Source organism: Rhinatrema bivittatum, chromosome 2 (assembly GCF_901001135.1).
Source record: "Rhinatrema bivittatum chromosome 2, aRhiBiv1.1, whole genome shotgun sequence".
Taxonomy (NCBI): Eukaryota; Metazoa; Chordata; class Amphibia; order Gymnophiona; family Rhinatrematidae; genus Rhinatrema; species Rhinatrema bivittatum.
Genome location: NC_042616.1, coordinates 67,360,709 through 67,388,111, shown reverse-complemented (window position 1 = coordinate 67,388,111; position 27,403 = coordinate 67,360,709). Strand labels below are relative to the sequence as shown.

Here is a 27,403-nt window from a genome sequence, read left to right as displayed (position 1 = left end):
GCCTAAGTTAAAACACCCTTTTCCTTCCAAGTAGCTGCAGGGAACAGAAGAAGATTGGTGTGAAGCTGAAGCAGACAGATAAGAGCTATTCTTCTATCTAGTCCATTTCCTTCCCTCCTATTTTGCAGAGGAAAGGCATAGAGGAGTGACACTAGAGTGACACTAGAGTAAACAGAGCAAGCAGAGAAGAGCTACTCACTCCCAAATCAAGCTCCTCCTCTCCTGTAATTCCCCCCACCATAGGTGCTGCCTTTTGCCTGAGAACATGAGCTATCAAGAACACATAGGCCCCATTTTCAAATGAAAATGGTGTCTCTGATGTGATATCTAAAGGAAGGAACTATTTGGTTTCAACAGCTCATGTGCAATATTTTAGATAATTCTTAAGTTAATCTAGTAAATTGTTTCAGTCTGCCAGGAATCTCATGATTAGAATATAATGTTCAATATTAAGTTATAGTATGGTCTATGTACACGTTGATTTTTGTTATATGGAGAAAGATGATGGAGAGTTAAGTAATTTTTTGAAAGCAAGGTGTGCTTCACCTAGAGGTGGAGAGCTGGAGAGAGCCCCTTGATAAGAAGCTGGCAGACGTTGGATCATGTAAGAATCAACCAGTACAGTGGATCTCCTTGGCTCTTTCAGGGGCCCAATGAAATAAGTTGCGCTGCACCTACCCTGGGTTTTTACTTGGGTTTTAGAGCAAGTTTTTAAGTGCTAAGTTGTTCAAGTGTGTAATATGGGTTTCAGAGCTGAAAAAGCCTATGCCAGGAATCCTGCAGTACACTCAGCATATACAAATTGCAAGTAAATATAGGACAATGTAAAAAGTCGCATTAGTGGTGAGACATCTTAGCACTTGTTTTTTAACATGAGAAAAAGTTAAAGCACATTTCTGGGGGCCATTTGAGCCTATTGTGGTGCTGTGTGTTGGTGCTTCTCTGACTTTTTTATGGCAAACAAGGTATAGGCTGCCGCATACGTTTAGGCAGAGCCCTGGCCTCAGCCCTAGGCCTAGACCAAGGCACCGGAATCACGCTTGGGTGAAGACCGGAGCACCTGGTTGTGGTCTCTGCCTATACCCTAGGTGAGGCCCTGGCTTCGGGTATAGGCCTAGGCCCGATGGTTGACTTCCCCCCCCCCCCCCCCCCCCCCCCCCCCCCCCGATTTTCAAAATGGAATGAAATTCCAATGAAATTTCATCAGAATTTAAATTGTTCCATTTTGAAAATGACCCAAAACAAAATAGGAATTTTTGTCTCATTTCCTGGTTCATTTCTCCCAAATGCACATTCCTAATATTCAGCGAGAGTCCAGTAACATTTCAAGAGCCACACTGACAGCCTGGGAGCATGTTAATGGTAGCATACAAAGCGAAAGTTCATAAATGCAATCAACAAATCCATAAACTGGAGACAGCTTGGCAAGGCAGACAAAGCATCCTAGGAATATTGGTGCATAAATACTCTTCAGAAGAGAGGAGACGAGTGTCAATGGCAGGCCCAACAGTGGCAGAGATGAGGCATTTGAGTTGGAGAAGCATCAACACCAGAAGGAAAAGCAAGAGCACAACCACCATTTCTTTTTACTGCAGCAACAAGAGACAATGATGTACTAACCTGCGACAGAAAGTGAAAAGAGAATAAAAGTGAGAAAAACAAATCTGAATTCATCCAGTGCCCACCAGGAAACTAGCAAAACTTATGCTGTGAAATGTTAGCATGTAAGTAAGTACTCACAAGAAGAGATGAGACAAGGGTTGGTAGCGGGTCCAGCGATGGCAGAGACAAGGCAACTGAGTGGAAGAAGAATCTGCACTGGAAGCAAAAGCAGAACAACCACCATTTCTGCATACAGCAGCGATGAGAGACAATGATGCAAAAAATAAAAAAAGTGAGTAATGCACGACGTTCTCTCCCGCAAGCTCCTGGCAAGATCAAGAGACACCAGTGATCAGTAGTGGCTCTCCCTTCTCACACCGATTTAAAATGTGAATTCATTCTGCACTGAACCCACATTTTAACTCTGTATGAGCACATTTTAATTCCCAATGAGTTAGCACATTAGCTTACTGCATGTGGAATTAAAAAGGAGCTTGTGTTAGGAAACTGTGTGCTGAATTTCAGCACAGTTCGAACACACAGCTTTCATCTTCAGACTTGCTCCTTTGGACCTGATGTAATAGAGGGGGAAGTGACTTGCCCAAAGTAACAAGGAACATCAGTGGGATTTGAAGTGAGGATTGTCTGGTGTTTAGTCTGCTGCTGTAACCAGTAGACCATGCCTCCACTGTGTTTTTAATCTCCTCAGTAGCTCTAAGTGTACATCTATTCTTTTATGTATTTTGTAGGAGATACTAAACATCTCAAAGCAAAATACTTCCCTTTCACTCTCACTCCCTGGGCAGATTTAGAAGACCTGACTGTAGAGATGTTACCTGAATAGAAGCAGGCTTGCCAGCTCTTTGAGAAGTTGTGTGGTTCCTGTATATGCCACTCTCATAGTTTGTCTGTGAGATGAAAACATCATGAACTTCCAGGACTCAAAAAGCTAAATCCCCACCTATGAGAAGGCAACAAATATTAGGGATGTGCAGGCAAAACATTTTCGGTGAATCGTTGATAAGTTTTCGTGGGGTGTCGATTTCGTTCAATATGGACATATGGAGAATTCCATAAGTTGAGGGTCTGTCCATATGTTCACCGATTCCCTAAATAAAAATTTAAACCCCCCACCCTCCTTAATCCCCCCCCAAGACTTACCAAAACTCCCTGGTGGACCAGCGGGGAGTCAGGAAGCCATCCCTGAACTCCTTTGCGATTTCCTCATGGCGCCGATAGCCTGTGTCACAGGGGCTGCCGTGCCATTGGTCAGCACCTGTCACATGGTCACCGGCTCCATCTTGTGCTCCTACCACGTGACAGGTAGGTCATGTGGCAGGAGGTCGCTCCGGGACCCCCGTTGGACCCAACCGGAACTTTTGGCCAGCTTGGGGGGGCCTCCTGACCCCCCCCAAGCTGGCCAAAAGTTCCGATGCGTTTCTCCTCAAACCTTTTTTTTCTCTTTTAAAAATATAAGTTGCGTTTTACATATGCGTTAAAAACGAATGCACACCCCTAACAAATATTACAACAGACCCTAGAACAATGATTCTCAGTCCAGTCCTTGGAACATACTCTGTTGGGTTTTCAGGTCATCCACAATGAATATGCATGAAATAGATTTGAACACAAAGTAATAAGAGCATGCAAAACCAGACTGGCTTAGTGTATTCCAAAGACTGGATTGAGAACCAGTGCCCTAGAACACCAATACACTTCCTATTGAGAGGCAGATGTTGGAAAGCAAAACTAGTTGGGATATTATTGAACCCGACACAGAAAGTACACAGATAGACCCTCACCAAATGCAGAAGAGCTAATAAATCAGAACTAGAAATACACAGAATTGGAAACCCCAGAAAGCCAGACTTGCAGTGCAACAACACAAGAGAAATTGAAATAAAAATACATTTCCTCCTCTACTATACAAATTACAAATTTATCAGAGATGTATATTTCCCAAAGCTGACAGAGAAAATCAAAGACTTCCCATAAAAGAATGAAAAGAAAAACTCTATATAATCCTGGTAGGAAGAGGTAAAACCACAGCTATAGCAGCAAAATATGTTGTATCCTGCCACCAGCCCCAAAACATATTCTGGCCAGACACAGTACTGATTAACAACAGACTCTTGAAATTGCCCTTGTTATTATCCTTTCTATACCTTGTAATTTTATTATACTCAGGGAGGATAATGTTCAAACATCTCTGTGAAGCTCCTTATACATGTGTATGTGCGACCGAGCCGATTTGCTATTGTATTTTAGAATCTGCATGGATGCATTTGCTCAGCATCTCAAATATGAGTATTTATGGCCCCAAAAGTACATAAGAAGTTGCCATACTAGATCAGGGTGTGGGTCATCAAGCTCTGCATCCCATTTCTTTTTTTTCTTTATATTTTATTAATTTCAAATAATTTCACAAAGATACAACTTTGCTTAAGAAACATGATACACTTTCGTGTTTAACAAGAAACCAAAACAAATTTCAAAAGAAACTATATAGCATTATCTTAGTATCCATTAGACCCCAAACATTAGGGGGTGGAGAAATTATCAAGGAGATAAAACAAGAAACACATAGGAAATAACCTAGCGGGTACTTAGCTATATTCCAATTATTTATGTCATTTCACTGATTCCAACTGTTGTTCCCTGTTTCCTTGAGTCTATACATTTTTTCAACTGTTCTGGAGCTGTAAACACAAAATTATCTCCTCTTATTTTAACTAAACATTTAGCAGGATATCTTAAATAAAAATAAGCCCCAATATTCAGGGTTTCTTGTCGTAAGGCTAAAAAGCCTTTCCTTCTCTCCTGGGTGATCTTGCATAAATCAGGGAATATTCTTATTGGCTGTCCCATGAATGGGTTATTCGCTTTTTTGAAATATTTCTTCATGACTGCACTAAGATCAATTTCAGTCAAAAAAGTAACCAATAGTGTAGCTCTTTCAATGATTTCATAATGAGATGATTCAAGGTAATCTGTGAGGTTTTCGAGATCCATCGGTTGTGTTTGTACTTGAGATTTTGCGTTAGTTGGCAAAAAGTAAACCTTGTCCATAGGTGGGGTTTGATCAGAGGCATATTCTAAATTTTCTAGGAGATATCTCCTCAACGTAACATGAGGTAATTCCCCCACCACTTTGGGAAAGTTTAAAAAATGCAGGTTTAAATGTCTCAGTCTGTTCTCTACGAATTCCACTCTCTTACTCAAGAAGTCTCCATCTTGAATAAGGGAACTTTGCACTTCTTTTATTACCTTTATATCCTCTTCCATTTTAACAAATTTTTCCTGATTTTCTTTTATTTGAACATTATTCTTATTAGAAATTATTTCTATTTGTTGAGACAAAGTTGTTATTTTCTTTGAACAGTCGTTAACAGCATTTCCCATGTTCTTCAATACATCCCAAATAGCATCAAGGGTAACATTTGCTGGTTTTGGAATCATGACAAAGGCTGGCTGAAATTTCAGCGTCTCACCTTCTCCTCCATCCGCAGATGTTTCCTCCGCTGGACTCCCATCTCTCTCTCCAGTTGAGGGTTCCAGCATTCTTAGAGCGGATTCGATCCCAGCAGTTGCTCCCTCCAAAGCCAAATCCATAGTCGCCATTTCAGGGCTTTGGCTGGCTAACTTCTGCTGGAGTTCTCGCTCTTGCGGTGGAGGTCTGACGTCTGGGCTCAGGGAAACATCTTCCGAGGTCGAAGGTAACTCTCCTCCGCTGCCTTCGACAGCCAGACCTCCTGGCCCTGCATCCCATTTCTAACAGTGGTCAATCCAGGATACAAGTACCTGGCAAGAACCCAAACATTAAATAAATCCCATGCTACTAATGTCAGTAATAAACAGTGACTATTCCCTAAGTCAATTTGATTAACAACAGTTTATGAACTTTTTCTCCTGTAACTTGTTCAAACCTTTTTTAAACCTAGCTACAATAACTGCTTTTACCACAGCCTCTGGAAAAGAATTGTGCATTGATTGAAAAATAATTTTCTCCAGTCTGTTTTAAATGTGCTACTTCCTAGGCATGTACACACAAAAAAAAAATGGTGTCATTTCCCCCATCATTTCAGGAGTGGGCCATTTTGGGACTACCCCTAGATCGTTATTTTTATTTTCTTTTAGTTAAAAAAAAATCCTTCCCATTTATTAACATATTCATCCACCAACTGACCCCCCCCCTCTCCCCCTCACCCACTCTAGCCTTCCCCTGGCCCGGAAATGACCTTCTGCTCCCAGGCCAATGGCCCCATCATAATTTAGGGGCAAAGCGGCCCACACCATTTTGAATAACGGCAGCCACCAGGCCCAGGAGCGGGAGGTAGCTCCCGGGCACCCACTAGATCACCAGGGACATTTTGGTGACTCCTGGGGGCTCAGGACGATGGGCTAGGGTGGGCTAGGGGGTAAGGGTGAATATTTTAATAATCTGCCTTGGAGTTGGAATTGGTGGAATATAAAAAGGAATACATTTAAAAATAAATAAAATAAATGGGAAGGGTTGGGGTGGATTCTGTGATCATTTTTTTTTTTTAAATAAAATATAGTTTTTTTGGCCTCCCCCAAACAAAAAAAGACAGGAAAACATCAAATTTTGTGTTTTTTCTATCGATTTTTGTAAACTACAAAATGAAATGAAATAGGAAATATTGCTTGTATTTCTTATTTCATTTAACAAATAACACCTCCTACTACTTTTTCACTGGATGGAATGCTCCCTAGTCCTTGTATTATCTGAAAGAGTAAATAACCAATTCACATTTATCTATTCTAGTCATCTCATGATTTTATAGACCTCTATCATATCCCTCCTCAGCCATCTCTTCTTCAAGCTGAACAGCCCTAACCTCTTTAGCCTTTCCTTATAGGTGAGTCGTTTCATCCCCTTTATCATTTTGGTTGTCCTTCTCTGTACTTTTTCTAGTACAACTATATCTTTTTTGAGATGTGGTGACAAAATTGTATACAGTTCTCAAGGTGTGCGTTCACCATGGATCAATACAGAGGCTTTATGATATTCTCAATTTTATTCACCATTACTTTCCTAATAATTCCAAACATTCTGTTTGCTTTTTTGACCACTGAAGCACTTTTTATATATGTGAACAAATATGTTGAAATGTTTACATGTACCTGGAAACTTGTACGCATATATGTTTTTTGCATGCACAGATACGCATGTAGGTTCAATCCAAGATTACCCCCTCTTTCCACAATAAGGCATCCTAATTCAGCATCAGGGACATGTCAAGGCTAATATTCCTGGTGGTGAGGCATAAGCTCCTCCTGTTCCCCATCCATGGGGTCAGGAGGTACAATAGGCAGTGGCAGGCCTAAAGGAACCTGCAGGCCAATTTTATTGTTTGCTACCCCTGTGAGGTAGGTATGTTGTTGAAAATAGGAAGGTGGGTGGTGGTAGGGGCTGCTAGAAGTGGACTTGGGGAGGCGTTTGGGGGGCTTTAGGAGGTGGGGGTGGGGGTATGGGGTGTTAGGGCAGCTTTTGGGGTAGGGGAGAGTTGTGGAGTTGGGGTAGTGCAAGAGGCAATAGGCATACATTAATGCAGAAACTCATTCATATCATATTAATGGCATAACCAATGGATATGTTGTTGGCAAAGTATTATACTGAAAGAGCTAAATAAAATGGTAGGAAAAAAAGGACTACTATACATAAAGATCATAAATAAAGTAATGTTCCAGATAAGGGAAAGAACATCCTCAGGGATATGTTTCTGGTTTTGTTGCTGGCCCCTATTGCTAAGCGAAGCAGCGTCCAGAAGAACGAAAACTGTGCCAGTCTTAGTTGTAAATTTATACCCCAAACCTGTGCGGGATATATAGGCTCAGATTCTTTCCTTTGAAATCAGTGCTGCTAAGCCCATAATGCATCAAAAATGGATTGTCTGAAAACTTGGACTGGCCTGCTTTCTCCGTCTTGAAGCTGGTTATGTTGGCCAGGTTGCAGGATACCAGATATAGAGGTAGATTTTAAAAGGAGCGTGCACGGTGTACATGTGCGCGCACTACCTGGCGCCGGCAGCCTGCCAGCATGCAATCCTCCAACACAGCGGCAATGGCCGCTGTGTTGGAGGCCTCTGACCCCGCCCCAATATGCCAGTGGATCTATTTCCATGTCCTAGATGGGCTTTGTTAGATAGCATGCCATAAAAATTTCTGCTGGGGTCTCCTTTGCTGTGGTAGGGAGAGAGTCTCTCTTGCCAGCTGCTTTAGCTATGGCTTGTATCAAGACAGATTGTTTTGTTGGGGCTATGTGGCTTTGGCTTATTGACATGGGGGAGAAAGAGTTAGTTGATAGGTTATTGCTCATGCTTGCACTGTTCTATGGGGTGACCACTCTTTCCTGTGCTACATCCCCACTGTGCCTCTGCCTCTGGTACTCATCTTCATTCACCATAGCTTCCAGTATCTCCTTCTTGTATATGAGATGCTGGAACTGGAGGGTGAGATTCCCTTTCACCTACTGATCATAAACTGTGGCAATCTTGCAGATATTGTTTTCTGTCAAGGTTTTCAGTCTCACTTGCACCTGCTGCTGCAAGAAGTCCACAAACTGCAACACCTCTGTGGCTATTCTCTCTTGATCGCAGAAGCCTTATAATGTCTCCTCCAGAATAGTTATTATAGGGATGTTGCCACCCAGAGCCATGCTTCTGGAACTCAGATCCTCTCTGGCATCCTTGAAGGACTTCAGGATTTGTATCGGCTGCCTCATCACTAATCAATCTTGATGCCCCAGAGGACCATCCGTACCTATCTTGGTTTCCAGAGACAGATCATCAAGAGGTGTCTTCTGCTCCACTAACCTGATGTTTTGCTACGTGCCCCGGTATATAAAAATTCTTTAAATAAATAAAATAAATAAATATAGGTGGAAATCCAGCCTTGCCAACATCTTGAATCATACGCTTATGAGAATCCCAAATCCTTCCCACTTCTCATGGAGAAACTGCCCATCCTTCAAGCTTTGATGATAATTCTCCACTACTTTCCTGTAATTTATGTATTTATTTATTTATTTATTTAAGACTTTTCTATACTGTCGTTTAGAAGCTTCCGTCACAACGGTTTACAATAGGCACATAAAGATAGGGATTTTGAGACGTTACTTTACACAGGTGCCATATCGGTATGGTACATAGTTTTTTAAAATAAAATCATATAATTGTGGAGTGATAAAATGCTGTATGGAGTTTTTTCGGAATTAAAAGCAATGCTAATTTTAATAGTGTCACTTTATCTGATAATGATAGATGATCAGACAGAGTAATATCAAATCACAATAGAGATACAAATAACAAACCTGTCCTTCAGGTTTGGGATCTTGTGTTCCTTAGGTCCCAAATCAGGGCCTCCTTCACTGCCAGGCGCAGCACATGTGAAGAACACTGCTCTTTATCATCTATGGTGGGTTGCCACTGAAAACACATGGAGGTCTGCCACTTATCTGGTGGAATGTGCCATGGAATCACCTTGGGGTAGAGTTTTAATAGTTTTCCTCTTTTCAACTCCTTTCCTATGTCTTTTGCTTTAAGTGTCAGACTGGTCCCCAGGCTAGTACTGATGCCCTCCTCTGATGCCAGTGCTAGTGGATGCGGCTTCTGCGGGTGATTCTGCATTTCAGCCTTCGTCAGTTGCCCAAGTACCTTCTCTCAACTGCAATAAATACAGAGCAAAATGTGGGTCCTCTCTCATTTTAAAGTGATTCCAGACTAGGGATGTCTTTATATGATCTTTTCTTTGCATCGTTTGTGGCTGATGTTGCACTGGACTTGATGTTGCAGGTGGATCGTGAAGGAAAAGGTCAAGGCATTGTTAGCAGCAAACTCTCTGATGTTGTCCCATAGGGGTGCAGTTCAGTGCCTTCCTCCCAGTTGAGTATCCCACAGAGGAAAAAGGGGTCCACAACCCACCCTGCGATTACTCCCAGACTAGGAAGGGGAGGCAAGGATAAATTAAGCACAAAGTATACAAATAAGCAAATGAACAATTTATTTTATTAAAATAATCAACAATTTTTCTCGGTAAACATTTTTCTTTCAACATAAACTGCAATATTTTTTCTAACTTTTCTTAACTCAGGTACTTCAGCTAATAGAACAGAACATTTGGAATTACTCAGACTTGTTTATGGAAACAACTAGATGAATACTATCAGGTAAGTATGATTTTGTTTATCTTTCTCTGTCTCTTTCCTCTGACTGGGTTTTTTGTTTTTTTGATTTTTATTTTCTCTGTATTCTTTTCTTTAGTGATTTTTCCTAGCTCCTTCCTTTCTGTGTTTGTCTATTTGTTTGTCTGTTATATGCACATGAACTCAGGCCTGGCTATTTTGTTTGTGTATAGACTTATCTCATTGCTGTGATGATTTGGCATGGAAATGAGCCCCTTGTGCTGCAGCTTAGTTGACACAGCCTCATAGGTGGACCTATAAGTCCTACGCCGGCAGCTGGCAAATGTGCCCTGTAAAGGGACAGTCTGGAGCTTCACCTATACCAGCCACTTTCCCAACAGGTTGAGCCCTTGGGTTCTGGCAACAGGCAGGACTTAGGCAGGTCCCTAGGGGCAGTGAAGAGAGCAAGAGTCTAAGGGCACGCCAGGGGTTAGGACAGATGGCAAGCTGGAGACACGGAGGCAGGCTGAAAATCAGGGAAGGCAGCAGCAAACCTGGCCAAGTCCAAGCAAGAGGTCAGGTTCAGGCAACAGGCAAACGTGGTCAAATCCAAGGCAAGAGGTCAGATCTGGTTGGAAGGCACATGTGGTAAGGTCCAAAGGAAGAGGCTGATACCAGAAGATCAAGCTGGAATGGATGAAGACACACAAAGACACTGGATGAGACAAACTGGACGAGTCAAGCAGGAGAATACAGGGCTGGATGAGACAAGGCAAGGCTGAATGAGGCATGGCAGGACAAGGCAAGGCTGGATGAGGCAGGAATAACAGAAATAAATCGAATCACAGGAACCAGGAAGCAAGACACTGGAGCAACATGCATGCACTGCTGGATGCAGGAGACCCATTGCTGAAGCACAGGTAGGCAGTTCAAGGAGCCCTTAATTAGTCAGGGCCTGCTAGTATCATCAGAGGGCACTGTGGGGATTTTCCCAGCATGGGCTCTTTAACGGTAGAGGCTGCGTGTATGCATGCTCATTATAGGAAGCTAGGATGGCAGCGGCATGTCAGGCTGCTGGCAGTGGTGGTCCATGTGTCGCTGAGGTCAGGACCTGTTGGTGGCATCAGGGTTAGTGCTGCGGCTCATGGGTCTATCTCGCGAGCCATGAATCCTAGCAGTCGCTTCTCATTTCCAGATCTGCCACTGGTCAGGCTTATAGTCCTGCAGGCTCCAACGACTTCTTCTTTTCTTCCCTTCCAGATCTTCTTCCTACTAACCTATTCTATAAAAACCTAAAAAGAGAAACTATCTCCCTACTCCGAGATTCTTCTGCCAGCTATGTGCATAGAGTTCCTTCAGTGTATGTTCCAAGTTTGCTTATTAAGACTGTATTCTTTCTAACTATTAAAAATAATTATAATCAGTTATACTACTCTGTGAGAAAGAAGAGTGTGGCTACTCTTTCAAACTTTCAGTCACTGTCATTCTGAAACCTTGTCACATCTGTAGCAGGCAACATTGTCTTTAATCTGTGGGGATGTTTCTTTTCTAATTTCAGATAAACATTTATTTGTTGCCACAGTCTTTTATTCTGGAAACTTTCTTTTACTCAGAAATTACTGAAATTATACATGAAGGGAGGGTTGAAGCTGCTGCCTTCTTTCTTTCAATTAAACAGAAACTCTTGTTTTCTTTTTTTTAGCAAGTTATTCAGATATTGAACTGTAATTGGCCTACACCTGCTCCCTCTTATTGGGCAGGGATGGCTTATATGTTCAGGACTTTGGACAATTATGCTGGTCCATTCAATGCATTTTCAGCCTCTTGGTTACCTCACTATGTGGAGGACACAACACAGTCAGACATTCCTTTTTCCAGTCTCTCATTATCTAAATAATGCTGCTTAAAGAACCCATAATACAGCAAATACCTTAATGTCATTCTACTCTATCCTTACCCTTACCTTGACTGGGACCAGTAAATTAAACACTAACTCACACTTCCCATTCATACTCTACTCTGTGTTTCACTGTTCTTGCTCTTTTTTAAGTGTTTTGACACTTATACAAGACCTCAGAGCCAAGCACTGTGACAGTGCTTCTGTTCTCTCAACTTTCAGCCTACTCTCTTCAATTCTTAACTGCCAGCTGATTTCTAAGGTTCTGATATCCTTGCTTTTCATGACTTCATATCATTACTTATTCCCTTGGGTTATTATGTATCCACATTAGATGATCTTTAATGGGTTTCTTTCCTGTCTGCTTTTGTTACCACTGTAATTAAGGAATTTTTGGAATACTTTAAACTTCTCCCAGTTATCTGTATTATTTTGGAAATCCCTGCACTTTGACTAGAATCGGTTCTGCTGTGCCAGTTTCTCCTCTGGTAACTAGCAAAGCCGTCACTATGCAATCATGGTTACGGCTTCAGAATACTCTGAGTTGCCATGATGGTGCTAGTTTTTGTTAGGATGGCTTAGAATGGACCATTAAAATGGGGTGTGATGGAGACTACCATTACCCTCAAAAATCTCAATTTTGTGCCCAAATATGTTAAAAAAATGATTCTTTTGGAAATAAACATTTTTCTTAAAGCCTATCTATGATCTTTCATGAAATTATAATTCCCCATATGGTTCCCTGGACACTCAATAACATTAACATTCACCATTCAAAAATTGTTGCCAACACAATCCAAGTACCCCTTAGGTAAAGGTCCCCAGGGCTCCCTCTATTTACCCGATCCAGAGTTCCCTTGAATTTTAGGCATTTAGGGGAGTTTTAACTGTAAAATGCATCAGGGCTCCATTAGGGTAAATTTCCCATTTAAAATTTACTATAGAGGCCGGGTGGTGGTTTCATAAATGTCTCTAGGGTCTCCTCATCTGACCCCAACCTTTGTTTTATTTTAATTTTGCTTAATTTTCTTTATTTTAATTAAATGTATAGCTCCCTCTCGGAGAACATTAGAAAATAAGATATGTCATGCTGGGTCAGACCAAGGGTCCATCAGGCCCAGTATCCTTTCTCCAACAGCAGCTAATCCAAGTCATAAGTACCTAGCAAGTAGACAAATATTAAATATATCCTATGCTACGAATGCCGGCAACAAGCAGCAGCTATTCCCTATTGATTAATAGCAATTTATGGACTTCTCCTCCAGGAACTTATCCAAACCTTTTTTAAACCCAGCTACACTAGCTGCCTTAACCACATCCTCTAGCTCCTCTTACTGCCATTCCTATCCCTCTGCATGGGCCCCTTAGCTACTTTATCATCCTATCCTGCTACTTCGGACCATAGAGGTTTCCAGAAGGCCTCAGTCACACCACAGGCCTACTTTGTCCAGGGCCACTTCATCAGTCTGCCTTCAAGCTCATTTGGGGACTTAGCAAGCCATCACAGTCTTTCTCTCCCAGGGTGTCACAGCCAGGCTCCAGAACCCAAGTAATCAGATACATTTTTTTGGTAACCTATTTATAACTCCCTTTTTTCTCACTGCTACTAGTACTTCTTTTACTTTTCACAGGCTTGGCTGGCTCTGCAGCAACAACCAATCCTCTTCTCCTGCCCATTCCCTGCTATGCTCTTTTCTCACAGTATCACTCTTGTAATGAATGAGTGTGTGTGTCACACACACTCATTCATGTTAACAGACTGATTTCACATCAGTGCTTAGCAAGCATAGAGCCAACTTGCCAAACAGATTTAGAACCAACTTGCCATTGGCACAAACTTAATCTCTGTCTTTCTAGGCCTATCCCTCAGTGTATGTATAAAAATGTCTCTGTCACTATATACACAGACACATATAGATTGTGTGCACTGCTGATGGACTCCTTTTGCACACACACACAAAAAAACTGTTAGAAAGAAACAGAACCACAAAGTCTGGCAAGGCTGTGCTTCTCTTTATATCATTCTTTCTACTGATAAACTGAGTGTGCTGCATCCGACAGTCAGAGAGATACAAAAATCAGACTTTGCTGGCACTGCTTCAGCCTCTAGTCCTTTCCTGCTCAAGTAAAAGCAGAAAGTAGTACCTACTGACTTTCCGTCACAGTAATTAAGATCACTGACTGTAGTAGAGGTCAGAAAAGTCCCTTTACCAATACCAATGCTATATTTTTAAAAGATAATCTTTTCTTCCATGCTAAGAGAGCTTCTCAATGCACATATCATCACTGCAAAATCCAATAGTGCAAAAGAACATTCTTGTACATGCTGAGACTTTTCAGTGGGAGGATATCAGTATTACTTGATCCAGATAGTGAAGATAGGCTAGCTAAAATATGCTTTTAATTTATTAATTTATTTGTTTATTTAATAATGTGGATGCCCCTTGGTATCCATTAATTGGCCCAGCACCTAGCCCTTAGGATTTATATCAGTTTAGGTGGAGAGAACATTCCTGCACAGGCCCTCCTCCAGAGGCAGACTGTGAGTGATGAGCTCCTAATCCATAAAGAGGGGGGGGGGGGGTTAGCCCTAGTTAGAGGGGGCAGCGTGTTTTGATTTTAATGAGAGAGGAAGGGTTTCTGTATGCATAGAAACATAGAAATAACGGCAGAAAAAGACCAATCGGCCCGTCCAGTCTGCCCAGCAAGCTCCCACATTTATTTTCCCATACGTATCTGTTTCACCAACCACCAATTTCAGGGCCCTTGTTGGTAACTGTTTGATTCAAGTTTCCTGCCATCCCCTGCCATTGATGCAGAGAGTAATGTTGGAGTTGCATCAAAGGTGAGCATAAGGGGATGGGCATAAGGCCACAGCAAGCAAGTTACCTCGATGCTTGTTTACCCAGACTGCACAGATCCATGCCTTGTTGGATGTTGTCTGAATGTAAATCCTGTTTTCCACATTTCCCCATGCCGTTGAAGCAGAGAGCAACACTGTATATGCATTCAAAGTGATGTATCAGGCTTAACTGGTTTAGGGTAGTAACCGCCGTAATAAGCAAGCTACCCCCACACTTATTTGTTTACCCTGATTGTGAAGTTCAGTCCTTGTTGGTTGTTGTCTGAATGCAAATCCTCTTCTCCATATTTCCCCCTGCTGTTGAAGCAGAGAGCAACACTGTATATGCATTCAAAGTGATGTATCAGGCTTAATTGGTTTATGGTAGTAACCGCCATAATAAGCAAGTACTCCCACGTTTATTTGTTTATCCAGATTGTGAAGTTCAGTCCTTGTTGGTTGTTATCTGAATGCAAATCCTCTTTTCCACATTTCCCCTTGCCGTTGAAGCAGAGAGTAATGTTGGAGTTGCATTAGCCTTGCAAAGGCTTATTGAGTAAGGGTAGTAATCACCAGGTAGTAACCTCCACTCCAGAAATCCACCCCCATGGCTCTTCTCTTCATTCCCATCCTCTAGCCTTTATGGATCCACAGTGTTTATCCCATGCCCCTTTGAAATCCTTCATAGTTTTAGTCTTCACCACTTCCTCCAGAAGGGCATTCCAGGCATCCACCACCCTCTCCATGAAGAAATACTTCCTGACATTGGTGCTGTGTCTTCCTCCCTGAAGCTTCAAGTCATGACCCCTAGCTCTACTGATTTTTTTCCAATGTAAAAGGTGTGTTGTTGACAATGGATCATTAAAACCTTTCAAGTATCTGAAAGCCTGTATCATATCACCCCTGCTCCTCCTCTCCTCCAGGGTATACATATTTAGGTTCTTAAATCTCTCCTCATAAGTCATTTTATGAAGACCATCCATCTTTTTGGTCACCCTTCTCTGGAACGCCTCCATCCTGTCCCTGGCCCTCTGGAGATATGGTCTCCAGAACTGAACACAGTACTCCAGGTGAGGCCTCACCAAGGCCCTGTACAAGGGGATCATCACTTCCTTTCTCTTACTAGATATTCCTCTCTCTCTATGCAGCCCAGCATTCTTCTGGCTTTAGCTATCGCCTTGTCACATTGTTTCGCCAACTTCAGATTGTTAGACACTATCACCCCAAGTTCTCTCTCCTGCTCGTGCACATAAGTTCTTCATCCCCAAACAAATACAGTTCTTTCAGATTTCTACATCCCATATGCATGACTCTGCACTTCTTGGCATTGAATCTTAGCTGCCATATCTTCTGAGTATACTTTCTGAGTTAGGCACCAAACTAGCACAGCAAGTGAGACACAGCCCTGCCAGTGCTATGTACTAAAGACTGGAGGGAAGAAGGACTAAGAAGAGTTTTTGTCTGTTATTCCTACTTTTATTATACTTTTGGGACTGGCTAGACATATTTTTCTAGGGGCAGAAATCCCCTTTCTTGGAATGCAGAAGGGATCTGCATACTTTTCTCACCTAGCCAAGAGGAGGTTGCAGCGACCATTATAAATTAATTTATACCATCTTTTGGGAAGGAAACATTTTTCTGCCACCTTCCTTTCCCAGGATTGGAAGTTAAGATCTGCTTCCAGAGTAGGCCTTTCCCCCTGAAAAGTCACATGAGAATCAGATTAGAGAGACAAGTTGTTCCTCCTCAAAGTCCTTTGAGGAGGTGCAGACTACCATTCTTGCCAATGCCCACAACATATGAATACCAGCTGCTATTTCTGCAATGCCCCAATATTTATAGATATATAAGTACCGGAATGAGATCAGTGAGCCCGCGAAGTGAGAGACCATCAGCGGGGAGTACCTTTAAGTGAGTACCATCCAGCTGCAGTAGCATGAGCCAAGCCAAAGATAAAGCAGCTGGCCCAACCAAGGAAGAAGGAGGACGATGAAGATCCAGCCCAGTAGTGAGGGTGTTCATGCTTTTGAGAGGACTCCAGTTGCAATTTCTTGTCTGAATGTTTTTTGTCATTTGTTAATTTTTTAGATAATTTTCCAGAGGAAGTTGGCCTATTGAGGCTGAAAATTTTCAAGTTCCATGAACTGTTTGCTGTCCCTCAATGGGAGAGTGGACTGTGCTCAGGAGGACATCGTCTATCAACAAGATGACCTGGCCAGTTCAAGTGGCCTAGAAGACCAGAACGCCTGCATAGCATAGTTGCTTTAAATATAGACATTTCCCTTAGTGGGGGGTGAAATGCCTTGTTTGCTATTAATTGTTTCTTTGAAAAAAAAAAATAAAACCCTTGGTTTTGTAATAAAAAGAATAACAAATGCCTTGAGACAAAAAAAATAGTAAAATGTTTGGAAAACAAAAAATGAAACAGTGGTGATCTTTCATTTATTTATCAATTTTTTTTATATAATTAACCATTTTTCTTTAGGTTGGATGCCATCTCACCTGGAATCCAGCCATCTACTGTTAATTATGTTTTTTCCAGGTTACTGCACACCCCTGTGTTCCTGTCTTGCATCCCTCAATTAGAGCCTTGTGTGAGGAGTTGCAGAACAGCTGCATCAGAAGAAGAGACTTTCTTCCAGGAAGAGTACTAATAACAACTTGGTGTATAGCATATGTAAGAGTTCATGTTAAAAGGTGATGGGTATACCCCACAGGGATTTGTATTTTTCTCTAATGGTTATTTGCTAGTTGGTGTAGGGTGTTGCCCTGTATGGGACTGAGCCCTCCTTAACCCTGCAGGCTTACAGGTAGTAAAGGTCAGAGTCACTGTTCATTTTGGGCCTGCCCCCAGGAGACCATATTGGTTTAAAGTTTCAAGAAAGTTTTGAGTGTGATATATAGAGGGTGATTACCCTCTGGATGGTATTCTCCCCCCAGGAGAATTGTATTGAGGATCGTATATTTAAATTGGTTCTTCCCATTGAAAAGCTAGTAAAGTAAAGATGAGTAAATGTTGTAAATGTTGTATAATTAAGTGTTTTAAGCAAAGACCCTGAGTTACAGTCTACGCAGTTCAAAGGCTCCATTAGGGATGCACACCCTTGTAGTTGCTACAGGGATTTACACCAATTTCACAAGTATTCTATGTGATCATGTATGTACTTGGAAAAGAAATGTTAGCTGTGTACATGTCCCATACACATCTATAGATTTTTTTTATTCTGTGGGAGGAAGAGGTGTAAAGATCCCTTGGTCTACATTAATTTGCCCTAGCTCCTAGCCCTTAGGCTTTAAATCTTCTTAGGTGAAGGCAGCATTCCTGCATAGGCCCTCCCCCAGAGGCAGCCTGTGAGAGATGATCTCCTAATTCACAAGGGGGGGAGGGCTGTCAACCTAGTTAGAGGTGGCAGTGTGTTTTGATTTCAATGAGGGAGGAAGTGTATTTATGTGCTCTCTGACAGGCCGATTCAATATAAATTGCGGGAGAGACAACGCTCCATGTTGAGGGCCCACTCTCCCAACACGTGCCCAGGCACCTCTCCTGGGCATGTGTTGGGAGAGCGGGCCCTCCAAGCCAAGCCAAGCCAAGGCTCCAAGCCAAGGCTCCAAGCCAAGACAGGAGAAGTAGTCAAGGAGACCAGACAAAAGACCTGAAGCAGAGACAAGAAAATATTAAAAACTGACAAAAATAGAGCATGAAAATGCTAGAAAATGTTAGGGTTCATTTTTAGATTTGCCCAAGTCATGTAAAACACATAAACAATAATTTTTTGTGCTCTCTTTAAGCAATATGGAGGTAATTTTCCAAAGGATGTATGCATTTATGCATTTATGCAAGTAAGACGGAAATTCTTCACCTCTCCAGAAAAACGTCAACATCCATCTCTGACCCCACAACTCTGTCCAAATACAACATGCTCCCGACGGTCAGAGACCTTGGAGTCACACTGGACCAGGAATTGAACTTCAAACAGCACATCAAGACACTGGTAAAATAGGGGTTCTACAAACTCCCAATCCTTAAGAAACTCCAACCTCTACTCCACTCCCCGGACTACCGGATGGTACTGCAATCCCTCCTTTTCGCCAAAATAGACTATTGCAACGCTCTCCTAACAGGCCTCCCCGCTTCAACCCTCAAGCCCCTCCACCTTCTTCAAAATGCAGTAGCACGATCTCTAACAAATAAGAAGAAAACAGATCACATTACACCCGTACTCAAACAACTTCACTGGCTGCCCGTCCCGTTCCGATCTCAATACAAAACCCTCATGCTCATACACAAAGCAACCCACAATGACAAAGCCAGCTGGTTACAAGGACCTCTGACCCCTTGCAACCCCACCAGAAATCTCCACTCAACCAATACAAGCTTACTACCCACCCCCTCCATCAAGGAAGTACGTCGAGTCTCCACAATAGAACACGCCGCCTCCATTGCAGGCCCTCACCTCTGGAACAACCTGTCACCCTCCCTCAGAACTGACCCTTCTACACCCACCTTCCATAAGAACCTCAAAACCTGACTCTTAAAGAAAGCATTCCTGCCAGAGAAATAATTCCGCCATTGCCACCCTTTTCCCCCAAATGACACTCCCCTCCACCTCGCTCACCCCCATCCCCTAGCCCTTCCAATTCCCCCCTCCATTCCTGTACATAGTTAATTCAAGTCAGAAACTATCTCTGTTAAATAGATTTTCTGTTAAGCAAATTTATACCTATATTCTATTTTGGAAATCAGTTATGTGTATCTAGCCAGTTTACACAGTTAATCTGTTACAATGTATCATGTCATTATAAGGCGGGCCTTAGACATCATGTTTTATGTAAACCGATGTGATATGTCAAATCGAATATCGGTATGGAAAAATAAATAAATAAATAAATGCATGTAAAACTGGGTTTTATGGTGGTAATTTTCAAAAGAAGTTACACACGTAGCAATTTTCAAAAGCCATTTACTTGAATAAAGTGCACTTTCACAAGTAAAGCCAAGTTTAGCACGAGTAAATACTTTTTAAAATGAGTCGCTTTGCACATAAATAGGCTTTTGAAATTGCTGCTTTTACTTCTTTGAAAATGTACTCTATAAAGTTGAATTTCAAAAGGTTTTATGTGTGTAAATGAGCTTTTGGAAATTTCTGTGATATCTGCTATTTTTATTAAACTCCTTTGAAAATTCACTCCTATTGTTATACTGTTACAAACTTTCCCTATCTGTACAGTTACAAATTGTAAAAAATCCCTCTTTACTGTCTCACTGTTATCTAACCTACATCTTAACATATTCCCTTTCTGCTCAAATTCTAGAATTTGTGTATATTACTTTTTCTATCTTTTCAAATCAAGTCTCCTCAGACATCAATTACTTAGCTTATGTTTCATTTATCCCTTTCTTCTATTTAAAAATACCTTAACATTTGTTCACTCATATTGCCTAGGCTATTATATAACATCCTCAAAACTAACCTGCCAGTAGTAGTAGATGATCCTTTGGTTCAAAGATGATCTCAACCATGATCTATTAATGGGATTTGAAGTGGCATAAGAGTCTAGTCCTTGAATGACAGGTCTGCCTGTTATGTACTTCTGCAAATGCTCAATGCTCTAGCTTATTTTAACTTTAACTCTCCAAATTTGCTCTGGAAAGCATTTTCTTTGGCACGAACCTTGCCTATCCAAGTGTTAAACGTCTGTCTTATGTTGTTTTCAATTTTAACTCTGCCCTAATCTGTCATCACTCTTTACTCTTTAAATTGTTTAAAAGAATCCTGCTCATCATTTCAGCAACTTCTCAGAAGACCTCTACTTCCTTGCACAGATTCAAATGTCAGGGTCTTCCCTCTGCTTGCATTACTTTTTTGGCAATAGCTGCCATATAACAGCCTCTCTCTTCCTACCCTCTTCTCTTTCATGCATCGCTTACATTCTCATTTTCTTAACCTTTCATTTCCAAATGCTCTGATAGCCTTGCTTGGTCATCCTTGTTTTAATTAGGTCTTAGCATATTCAGATTTGTTTCTAGCCTTAAAATTGGTTTTGTATTTGCCTTCTTGATTCCATATGCAATTGGCAATGACTTTAAACCTTGATTTTTGTACTGTATGCACCTTGGTCTAAAGCAGTATACAAGAAATACAACGAAACAAAATTAAATATTTCAAGTTGGCAAAAAAAAAAAAAAATGTAGATTAGGGAAGTGCACATATTTTACAATTGTGAAAAGTGCAAAAACTTCAGTGTTCCCCCTTCTAAGTCATTCAAGAGAACTTCTCCATAGTACCTTAAATTTCTACTTCAGATTCATAGAAAAATGTGGAAATGAATCAATATTTTTACATTTTATCCTATATGCATGTGCCAAGAATTACATCTTTTTTTTTTCTTCAGAAAATGTGCCATAATTTTCAGTTTCCCAAATGGCATTAATGAACTTTACAACAACTTTTGACTACATGCAAGACTTTACAGTAAATCCTTAGGAGGGCAATTTTCAAGTGATTTTTGCTGGTAAAAGGCATTTTAATCATATATATCAGCTGGAAAAAATTTGCATTAAACAATTAGCATTAAAATGTTTTCCATGCAGCACTGCAAATACCGCATGGTGCAATAAAATACAATGTATCATGTTACTTTTACTGTGTGCTATAGCCGATTAACGCACGGAAATGGTCTATCACAGTTTAGTAAATAAGGCCCATTGGCAATAATATATATGAATAGTTTGCCTTTGCCAAGTTGTTCTCATTTTTATAGACTAATTCCATTCTTAACATCTGCTATAGTCTGCCATTTCCAGGATTTCAACCTTCTCTGTAAGAATTTGTGCATTAAAGGGCTAATTTTAAAAGCCCTGTGTTTTCTGCTTTTCTGTACTTCTTTTACCTGTGCTCAGCTATTAATGTCTGCTCCAGGCAGGCGTTAATAGCTGAGTGATAAATGTGCATCTGAGACGCACATTTATGTTTTTGCATGTAGAGCGAATGAGTAATAGGCTCATTCACAATCATTTGCATGTAATGAGCGCTATTTCATTCACTCCACATCAGATGTGCGTTAAATAAGTTCTAATCCCCCTATTGCATTAGGGGGTGGATTAGCGCGTATTTATCCCACATCCAACTGTGGGTTATACAGTGCACTTGGCTTAGCGCACTGTATTGCATCGGCCCCTGTGTTAGCCAACAGGGGCAAGCCAGGGGAGGGCCAGGGCGGGGTCTAGAAGGGGCTTGTGTGGACCGGGTCAGCACCATTAGGCACTGTCCTGATGAAGCGCATGCTGGGATCTGACCAGCACACACAACCTGCTGCTGCTCCAGAGAGCAGGTAAGTTTTAAAACAAAAAAATGTAGGGTAGTTAGAGGGATGTTAGGGATTTGGATTTAGTAGGGGAAAGTACACAAAGATAAGATTTCTACAATGTTCTCTCAGGTAGAGAGTGCATCAAGCTAGTGTGAGAGTACATTCCAAATCACATCAAATCTTCACTGATATGAAGTATGCTGTTCGTACATCTGCCTGTGCATGTAAAACTGACCCAAACCCTTAGACCATCATCCAAACCTCACCCCGAGTTACTAGATGACTCTCCTATAGTGGTATAAATAGATGGCTAATATGAGAGCCTTATAAAGAGTCTCTCTCTTTTTCTCTCTCTCTCAAAACAAGGAAATGCCTAAGCTGCAAAAATAATGTACATTGTAGAAACTCAAATATTGCCCTCACCAAACCCTTTCTTTATCACAGGTACTATTCATGCAAAATGCTGAATCTAGGGGTTAGATGGCCACCTTACCAGTTCCATTATCTTTATATTTTGTATTTGTGTTAAATAATATTCAGAAATTTGGAAATGCAGAGAAAAATGTGTTTAGTATAATGTTTGAGATACTACCTTTCCATAATATCAAAGTGGTCAACAATCTGACACAACAAATATCAAAATAGAAAAAAAAAATCTCCACTTGATGGGTAAACCTTAATTCAAATAGTAAAAAGGAAAAAAATAACCCACATCAAAATATCAATGCTATTGTGGAAAAATCTGCTTAAACTACTCTTAAACAAAATATAGAAAGGTAAGCAGTGGTAGTTTCATATTATTCACTGATTATGGTACTATCCAGGTTACCTAATAACAAAAAGTTATAACCATTAACTAACCAACACAAAAACGTTATTGAAAATATTTTTTTTTTGCATTTAAAATGTGTGCTACATAAAGATTCAATTGCAATTCATTAATAAACTATTTTGCTAAATCATCGCTCCAAAAATAGTATCAAAATCTGGGTAAACAAACACTACATATAACTCAGAATACTTCCAAAAACTGACACACTAGTTTTTAAAGAAATACTTTAAACTTCAGCCATGTTCAGCTTAATATCACCCATAGTACTTAGCTTAATATCGCCCAACATGACCAAGTTTTGGGCCTTCATCACGGGATCAAAGATAACAATAATTCCTGAGGTTAACTCATATTGCGCCAATTAATCTCTATTAACATTGCATAATTTATTTTACCATCCTCGTCAGGTGAACAGTGGTAAAACCCGATTGTTGCACTCCTCCTCATCACCAACCTTGTCAAATGTCTATTCAGCTCGGTCTCCTTTCTTGCTTCAAAATGGTTGCATGAACTCCAAAGACAGGTCAGAAAGGACTTTGAGGAGAAGCAGCTTGCTAAAGAAATAAACTGTACTAATAAATCTGTATAAAAACATTAGAAGCAGAAAGACATCCAGAGGACCGGTGGGGCAGAGAAAAGGTGCTTTCAAGGAAGAAATGACCATAACTAAACAGTGACTGAATTGCTTGGATCCATATATGTTTCAAAGATTACTGCTTCAAATGATTCATTCTCTTCCGCTCATTAATGAAATCTTTGAATTAATTCGTTGCAGAAAACCTCATATCAGTCAGAAAAAAAAAATGTATGCCATATTTCCAAAACAACCGGTAAGGTGAAACCAGACAAATTTGCATAACAACCGATGAAGCCTGCAGGGGGAACGGTTAAAAAAAGAGTTCCATTGGCTGACCTTTACAAGAGAACACACAAGGGTGATCTGAATATGACATCACTTTGTGATTTTGGGCTCGCCATCTCACATGGAAAAAAATTGTTACCAGCTACTCTATCCAAATAAAGCACATCTTTCATTTTGAATGACTTTAATTATGAAACTGTAACTCAATTTATTTTGAAGTACTGAACTCGATACCTTTGCTGCTCTTTATTCAGGCTGAAAAATCATCATTGCTGGCCCTGCTATCCAATGTGAATCCACACGCCAAGCTCTGAATCGCTCTCTGCTGGTCGCTAAAGGTAGCAGTGTGTACAGTGCTTGAGAGCAGGCCATCCAGCTTGCATTAGAATAGAATCCCATGAGTACAGTACTATACAAATACAAAAATAGCACCTCAGTTTGGAAATCAAATCATTTCAATTGTTTCAGCGAATGCAAAAGAGGAGGCTCTGGGGAGATCCTTCTTAAATTATTGCATAATAACAAGATAGTGAGACCCCTCTCCCCTGGAAAGAAATTGGTGGCATGTTCCCTGGATCATTTCTACATAGGTTACACACTAATATAAGCTAATTAATTTTCATAAATTTAAAAAATATTGCAGTACTTTTTTTTTAACTCCAGCTTTGTGCTAACGAGCTTAAAAAATGCTTCATATGTATAAGAAAAGCAATCTATTCTGTCTGCATGTGTGAAGCAAAGTAAATCACTACCGGCTGCCAAAACTGCCCAGCTTTTGTCTTGTATCAAATAAAAGAGTTGGGTACATAATAGTTTAACTGTAATCTTCTAGAAATTACGGAGCACACGTTAATATTGGAAAATACTGAAATCTGAGCAAACCGTTTTAATTACAAATTTAGGGCTGGATTCATCATTCTTCGCAAAATGATGAATCCCGCAAAAAAGGAGACAGGGGGAGAAGAGATGGTGGGCCTGCCAAAGGCCGCAGCCGTTCACACCACGGCGGTGCGATTTCGCCGGCCGCAGTGCAGCTGGCTGCAGCCTTTCGTGCAAATAGCGCTACCGTGAAAGGTGGTGCTATTTGCCGCGCTACTGCTGGCGATAATGTTCCTCACATTATATCTGGCAGCAGTGTCGCGGCCGACTCCTCCCCTCCCCTCGTTTATTTACACTTTCAGATAATAGAAGGACTAGGGGGCATTCCATGAAGTTAGCAAGTAGCACATTTAAAACTAATCAGAGAAAATTCTTTTTCACTCAACGTACAATTAAGCTCTGGAATTTGTTGCCAGAGGATATGGTTAGTGCAGTTAGTATAGCTGGGTTCAAAAAAGGTTTGGATAACTTCTTGGAGGAGAAGTCCATTGACTGCTATTAATCAAGTTGACTTAGGGAATTGCCACTGCTATTAATTGCATCAGTAGCATGGGATCTTCTTGGTGTTTGGGTAATTGCCAGGTTCTGGTGGTCTGGCTTGGCCTCTGTTGGAAGGATGCTGGGCTTGATGGACCCTTGGTCTGACCCTGCATGGCAATTTCTTATGTTCTTATGTTCCTCCCCTCCAGCTAATTGACATCCTATCGCATGCGAAAAGCCCATTTTCGCGTGCGATAGGGGTTTAGAAAATAACCCCCTTAGGTTTGCATTTGCAAATCCATTTGCATACATTCAGCCCTCACTCAATTTGCATAAATATATGCACATAATCCGCTTTTGTGTGTACTCTTATGCAAACTGGCAAGAGACTTTGAGGGGATGGAGTAGGGACAGAGTAGACTTACATGTGTTTCTTTTAATTTTAAAAAGAATGTGCATTAAGTTTATCTGTACAAGTTATACCCTTATGTAGAGCAGGTATAACTCTGCATGTGTGAATATGTGCGCATACTCAGGCACTTACGTACACATTTTCAAAGCAAATATCTGCTTTGAAATTCAGGTAAAGCATGTGCATAAAAGGTACATGCAAACTTTACTCCACCATGCACATGTATTTTTATGGCTAAATATTCAAAGATTTATGCAGTTAAATAATCTTTTAATTGCATAGATTTAACCATACTTTGGAACCACATCCTTTAATGCCTGCCCCCCCAGTAAAATATATGCATGAAACCAAAAATAGATGCAATACTCTTGGAGGTCCATTTTCAGCTGTTGAGTGGCTCGGCTAATTAGTTGGATAAACCTATCTGGCTATCTTAGCCCATTATTCGGTGGCACGTCTGCACCATTATTTTGAAGTTAGGAGGATACGTTTATGCAGCTAACTTTAGGTCAGGTCTGCAGGCTGACTAGAGGTAGCCGGATAAGTTATCTGGCTCACTCAGTATCAGAGTTAGCGAGATGACTTATCCTGCTAACTCAACTCCTCCTACTTATACCCCTGGAATATCCCTAACTTATCTGGCCCAAACCTTCATTTAGCTGGATAATTTCTGAGTTAGTTTGCTACATGCATGCGCACAAAGAGGACAGACAGTGTGGTGTGGCTATTTACTGCTGGCCCTATCTACTTTTAGCACCATAGAATTTCTGTACAAAGGAACATATTTATTCATATGCATGGTATTATGTCTGCATTATTATAGTCATGACATACAAGCTTCTTATATGCCTTTCTTGCAAACACAGCTCACCTTAGCAGCTTCAAGGTCATGAGGTGTCCAACTTTCTCAAACCTCTCACAGCAGCCTCCAAGTTTTAACTTTACATTTGCTGTTAATTGTTCTATCTTACATATACTCTTTGCATTAATCAGAGAGTACAATTGTTAACTCCCAGATCAGTTGAATGTGTGATGCTAGAAGACCAGACATAATTGTAAAGGATACAATGAGAAAAACAGCATTACCAATAGGAATGTCAGTACTAAGTGACTATTTGTCATCACAAACCACCCCCTAACATACACACACACACACACACACACACAGAACCCTCTAACAATGGGGGCAGGGTAGGATATTTTCCCCTACACTTCACCGTAGAAAATAATTCCCGTGTCATCTAAGTAACAGAAACACAAATTTCCTCCACTACCAGGCAGATTGTGAAATTATACAAAATCCTGGGGCGGGAGGGGAGAAACAAAACTCTGCACATTTGAAGCAAACCTGGCATACTATAGCAGCACTAATTCACAAGTCTCCAAAAGCAACAATTCTACCTGTGGTTTAGCAGCACCGCAAATATCGCACCGGCCCCTAGAACACCAATAGACCTCCTGTGGGAAAACACAATGTACAAGACTGCTACAGATCCCTACACAGAAACTACGTGCTAGCAGAATACCTCACCTTAGTCATACATGCAAAATTGTCCCTCAACAAATACAAAATAAGTAATCACAAATTAAAAACAGAAATATGCAGACAAAACCTAGAACGTTAACCTCAAGAAGCCCGACTCTGCCTGCAATGCAGCACTGGAGCACTAGAAAAAGACCTTCATTTCCTCCTAGTCTAAGTAAGGAAAGCCCAGTCATTGTTCTTGTGGGGAGTGAGGGCTGTTATGCATCGTAACGCCCCTCATAAGAAAAATGACAAAGTCTCGGCAGCACCCACATAATATGAAATTATACTGGGGCTGCTGAGCCTTTGTCATTTTTCTTGTGGGAGGTGGGTAGGAAGGAGCGTGAGAGAGCAACAGGAGAGGGGTGGGAACAGAAAGACTGAAGGGAGAGGAGAGGGGATAGGACAGGGGGTGAGAGCAAGAGGGAGAAGAGATGGGGAGGGATGTAAGGTTCTGAAGGGAGCAGGGGGGCAGTGACATACATAAAGCATTTGGCATCTGGGATGGATGCTTTCTTTGGCATCCCCATAGATAATTTTAAAATTTAAATACACAGAAAATATACACTATTATGTCTGCAAATAGATTTTTAAATAGTACACTAAGTATACTTTTGTCAT

The 27,403-nt window shown here is 41.0% G+C and overlaps 1 long non-coding RNA gene across 2 annotated transcripts in view; it reads left to right on the top strand.

Annotated features, from left to right (window-relative positions):
* LOC115086025 overlaps positions 1 to 16,865 on the top strand; it is a 70,818-nt gene extending 53,953 nt beyond the window's left edge. For both annotated transcript variants that reach the window (XR_003855011.1, XR_003855012.1), the window contains 2 exons: positions 9,715 to 9,790; positions 16,573 to 16,865. This is a non-coding gene — a long non-coding RNA (uncharacterized LOC115086025). The remainder of the gene's footprint in view (positions 1 to 9,714; positions 9,791 to 16,572) is intronic.
* Positions 16,866 to 27,403: the final 10,538 nt, after the last annotated feature.